This window comes from Pinus tabuliformis, chromosome Q, assembly GCF_031772625.1.
Source record: "Pinus tabuliformis cultivar Carrire ecotype Pingquan chromosome Q, CPIR1, whole genome shotgun sequence".
NCBI classification, from domain to species: domain Eukaryota; kingdom Viridiplantae; phylum Streptophyta; class Pinopsida; order Pinales; family Pinaceae; genus Pinus; species Pinus tabuliformis.
This window is the reverse complement of record NC_142296.1, coordinates 244,127,281-244,133,280: the sequence shown is the minus strand read 5'-3', so window position 1 is coordinate 244,133,280 and position 6,000 is coordinate 244,127,281.

The following is a 6,000-nucleotide window of genomic DNA, read 5'->3' as shown; positions in this document are numbered from 1 at the left end:
CCGCAGAGGGAGGTCGCTTTGGACCTGAAGCCACCAACGATTTGAAGGCCAAGACCTCCGGTGGCAGAGGAGGGGGGTCAGACGCCCCTGCTGCTTCCATGGTGATCGCACTCGGGACAGGCAACCAATGGTTACACAGCAGCCATCAAAGCGCTCTGCACTAGGGGGCAGAGGAGGGGGCGTAAAGCCCACCCCCGAAAAGAGCAGGAGCCCACCGCCAATACCCAGCCGGGAAGAGATGCGTTGCTCCACCTGCACGACAGAAAATCTTCAGGCTCGGGCCTGAGCGCCGCTCTGGCAGCCCTGAACGCTGCAGCAAGCAACCAGGTCGACCAAGCTCGATTCGCAGAGCGTAAGCGGAGATGGTACTATCTATTATTTGGCATCCATCCACGTAGCCTAATTATTCCATAGTGATGATCTCCAACAATATAGGCTTTAATCAGTTAGCTATAACTTTTGTTAGCAATTTGTATATTACGTTGCATAATGATATTAGTCTAAAATTCTTGGGTGTAAAAGCTTGCTCCTTTTTGGGGGCCAACATGATAAATGTGGTGTTGAGTGTTGGAAGAACCCTTGCTTTATCATGCACCTCCTCCATTATCAACCATATATGTTCTCTTAACATTGTCCAACAATTTAGGAAGATGTTTGAGGTGAACCCATTTGGCCCGAGAGCCTTGTCTACTGGAGTTTCCCTCATGGCTCTATCAACTTTCTCCATGGAAATAGTTTGTAGGAATACTACATTTTGTTTGATGGTGACTAACGAGGGGATAGTTTTAGTGATTTTTTGAATTTCTTCCTTCTATCAACATTTGGCTTTAAGACAATATCTTTATAATAGTTCACAAGTTACTTCTTGATGTCTTGCTCTTCCATTGTGTGTCTCCCATATGGAGATATTAAATGGGTGATTCTGTTGTGATTCATGTGTTGAACCATGGATTTGTGGAAGAACTTCACACTCTTCTCCCCCTCCTTCAACCATTGTACTTGGATTTTTGCTACCATAAAAATTCCACCTGTTGCCTTCTTTCCGCCAAGAGTTGTGTAATTTTTTCCTCTTCATCGGCTAAGTGATCCATGCATCCATGAAGAATTAGTTCTTGTTGCACTTATTCCATGACCTACTCTAAATCGCATTGAGCCTGAAATATGTTTATGCTTGAAATATTTCAAATTCTGTTGAAAGCAATACATGTGCGAGCCTCTTATCCCCTCAACCTCATTCCACCATTTTCTGGATATTTCCTAGCAGAGATCCCTGATACATCAAGCCATAAGGAGATGGGTTAGTGATTTGACCCTGTCATCGGTAAGATGTATGTGGTAATGGGCAGGGCTTTGACCATTAGAGATTTAGAGATTAGGGATTTTTCTAGATGACATGCAACATGTTGGGTGCCTCTCCTGCGATTGCTCCAAGTTATTGATCCACCCATGGGCATCATATCAATGAGACACAAATCCATGATGGTGCCTTGAAAGGCTTCATTGCCATTGTCTAGTCTTCTTATGCTTCCTCATTTCTCATTTAGAGAGGTTATAATGTTTTGTGTCCTTCTATTATCCAATGGGAATTCGAGGTGAGCACTTGTAAAGATTTCAAGTTGTTTAAAAATGCAATCTTGTCCTTTAGCTGTTGTGGTCCGTAAACGTTAGTGATGTAGTTTGTGGTTGTAGATCCTAGTAGTTTGAAGACCACTAAAATCAACCATGGGGTGGAAAATGGTTCTCAAAGATTAGAGGTGGAGGTGTTCCATGCTAGCATTAGTCCCCTAGATAGTCCTCTAGCGTCGATTTCATATGATTTACTTGACGGCCAACATTTGGATGTAATAGCCATGACCTCATCATTGGTGCACTTTGCATATTATATCATGATTATGTCTGGTTTTTTTCTGTATTGATCCTACTTCATAAGAGATTTTGTTTACTCTTACCTTTAATTCCTTGCAAATTCTAGGAGACAAATTTCATTGGATATAAAGAGATTGAGATGGCAAAAATATGTCCATTAAGAGCCCCATTTTTCCAATATTGACCATAAATTCCCCTATTTCTTGGATTAGTTGTTTGTTGGGCTTCCTTCCCCTTTTCTTCTCTTCCTTTGTGGTTTTTCTTACCTCTTTTAGATGATCTGTCTTGCTTCCAAATTTCTATGCAACTTTTCCCCTGTTGTTGTTTTTTTATTTTCTTTTATTTTTTGTCTGATGCAGGAATACCTTGTGTACTCTCTATAGTTGCTCCATAGGTATCTCCTTGATATCTCTCCTATGGCATGCATCAACCAACTTTTCCAGGTTGATATCTTCCAATTCATGTTCCACGAGTTCCATATCAAGGTCCATTATGAATTTCTCAATTGCAAGGATAAATGTGTCCTCTTGGGGTTGATTAGGTTCCTTTCTAGGTGTCGGCCCTGATTTTGGTACTTCACTTTTTGCATGCTATCTTTTGTATGGTCCTCTTCTTGGATGGTGTTTTCCAATGGATCATCTTGCATTATGTCACTAATGTGTTCCTCCTTTGCTCCTAGCAGGTCCTCTTCTAGTATTTCAAATTGGTTTTTAGAAATAAAAGAGTGGCCTTTGCTTTTTGGTTGGTTGTCAACCTCGATTTGCTTTTTCTAAGCTCCTTTCCTCCTAGATTGAGTGTATTTGAATGTAGTCTTTGTTGAATTTATTGAAAAGGGATTTTCCTTTGATGAGTTATTTAGTAGACAATCTCGAAACATATGGCCTTGCACATGACACTTTTCACACCATAAAGGAATATATTCATAATCGACTATTTATATCCATACCGCATTGTGCCTTGTGAATTTGATCACCCTCAACAAAGGTTTTGAGACGTCCATATAAACACATATGCATGCATGGGAGGTGAATCTGGCTTGGAGAGTAGTATGTGCAATTTTAACAAATATGCCTAGGTTGTTACCTATTCCTTCCAATGTTTTTGGTAGCTGGTAGTCCAGAGGGAGGGAATAAAGCCTCATCCATATTAGAGTGGAGGAAAAAATACTCTTTGTCCGGATTGAAGCGTTCCATCCAAAATGTGAGATACAATCTAATCGAGTTAAAGAGGAATGGTCCATTCTCAAAGACTTTGTTGCAATTATCAACATTATGGAAGATTACAGTGAAGAAGCCCTTGGATCCTAATCAGGGATCATAGTGTGCTTTAGGCTTCCGATTGACCTTGATCCACTTGATCAATGAATTTTAAGTGGGCCATAGACCCAAGAACTTCTCGATCATTGCATGATCTTTCATATATTGCATATAGGCACCCATGTGATTTGAGTTCACTTCATAAGTTGGTAAGTCTTTTGATTGGGGAATGCATTTGTCTGGATCCCACATGTGCATTGTCATCGACTTCAAGGAAGGATCTCTGTCAACAAAGCCTTTGCCTTTTCCTTCTAGAATCATTTTTTCATTGTCGTCCGCTGAATCCAAAGGAGGAAGACATATCAAATCTTTCTCTAGCATGCATGCTTGAGGAACCCACCTGTGCATGTCCATCTGGGTGGGTAACGTCTTTGTAAGATGGGTGAAGAGTGGGAGGCACACTCCCCAAGCTGGGCCATGGAGGGGAGCTGCGACTTCTTGGAAAAGTAGTGGCACGTGGGATGATGCGGTTGAGAAATCGAAATTGGGAGGTTGCCTAAGCTAGATCCACTATTATTTTCACAACTCATTGTCATGTATATATATGTGTGCATGGGGTAGTTTTTTCAAAAAAATACATATAAGTTGATAATTGTTTTGTTTGATTGATTTGTATAATTTTTAACATATTTAATTATAAGTGTTTGTTTTAAGTTTTATTATAAAAATATTTGTATCATGGAAATTGTGGGGTTAGATATAATTATAATATTTTTATTATTTTATTTGTACTAAGATATATTTATACATATTTTTAAATTAATTTGAATGGTTAAATACCATAAATTACAAATAAAAGCTTTTAAAATTATTTTTTCAAGTTAAATGAGTTTTACTTAATGTTTTTGTCTAATTATATTGTTAATCAAAATTACAATGGATTATTTATCTAAATACTATTCTTAAAATGAAAAAAAAAATGTTATATGATTTTTTTAAATATATATTTTATATTATAAATATATATAGAAATTATACCATTTCTTTTTATTAATAGACAAATTCTTACAGATGAATAAGTGCATATCAAGTCAACAATGCATATTTTTTAGTATGTATACCATGTTAACACTTCATCATTTTTTAATTGAAAAAATTATTGAGAAACAATAAATTTTATTAATTATATTCAGAGTAGCAAGATGCTCTAAACATACTATGGGATAGATGTCCCTTAAAAGAAAAAAATAACCGTGAGACACCATTTAAAATGATTAAATCTATTTGAATCTATCTTAAATTAACACTGTTTTTTAATCTTAATTTGTAATTTTTTTAATATATAACATAAAATTAAATGATAAAAAAATTGTACAATAATAGATTCAATTCAATTCTTTTTGTACTTTATTAATCTAAATTTAAAATTAATTAATTAAATATTTATAAGTTAATTTAAATGTATTTTAATCTTATATATATTAAATATTTAAATATTTTGAAATTCTAGAATATAATTTTTTCCAAATTAAAACTAAAATTAGAATAATTGTCAACTAAATATAATTCATTATTTTAATATTTATATTTGAAAATTGAATTTCATATTAAAAAAATTAACATTTTTTTTTTCAACTGAAGAAATTGTGTGAGGTGTAGCTCAATGGCATACATAGTCTTGCCTAGGATTAGACCACAAGACCTGTGGGGAACAAAGATTCCCACCTAACAATTAGACCACATCCAAAATAACAAAATACCATATCAACACATTTTTTTTGTAATATCCAATCAATTAATTTCTATTAATTTTCAAAAAAAAAATACAACTAATATTCTGTAAAGCATGGTGCTGGATAAGTCAACATACCAAAATGTGACCATCAACAAAAACTCAAAGATAACCACACTATAGACGACTGTTTTGGTGGTGGTTGTAGTCCAAACACGGAGAAAAAAGACTATGTAGATAACCAACAACAACTTGGTCACTAGTTACATTGACCATACATAAACTACGAGTAAGAAGTAAAAAGACACAATAAGTTTCTACTATGAAATTGTAAAACCTTGAAATCATGTATGACATGATAAGAACTGGTAGTGATTTAATCATCTAGTATAATTAGCGGACAATCTGAAGAAGAAGTTGCACTGGCCATGTTGATAGGAGGAACATTTATCACTACTTCATTTTGTGGTGCAATAGAGTGAATGTCCAAATATGAGATAATATATTGTTCAATTTTGTTCAAGCAGACAACTATGTCATCCATGTCATAATGTAGATCCCTCAATATCCTTTTTAACTTGTAACACCCTCCTCCCACATTTACCCAAGCTAGCTGGTCCATTGGGGTAAACATGTGATGAGAGGCTACTATGATGTGATTCAACTCCCTAAGTATAGTTAAGGAAGTGGAACCGACAAACACAACCAAACTAACCTTCCCCAGGAACTACAAACCCTTTAGGAGGTCACCAACCCTTCCATGTGCTTTACTTGAGTTGTGCCTTACTTCCACCATTTTCAGCTTCGAAGGAGAGTTCTATGAGCAAACCTGTGGGGTTGCCATGGGTTCCCCCCTGTCCCCTATTGTCACTAATCTTTTTATGGAGGATTTTGAGTCCAAAGCTTTGGCCTCCGCCCGTCTCTTATCGAAGCTATGGAAGAGATTTGTAGATGACATAGGTGTCGTTTGGTCTCATGGTCATGTTGAGTTGGATCTTTTCTACCGTCATCTCAATAATCAGTCCTCTGCCATTAAATTCACTATGGAAAAGGAAGTCAATGGTTGTCTTCCGTTCCTGGATGTTCTCATCTCTAAGAATATGGATGGTTCCTTTTCCCACCAGGTATTTCGGAAGAAGACTCATA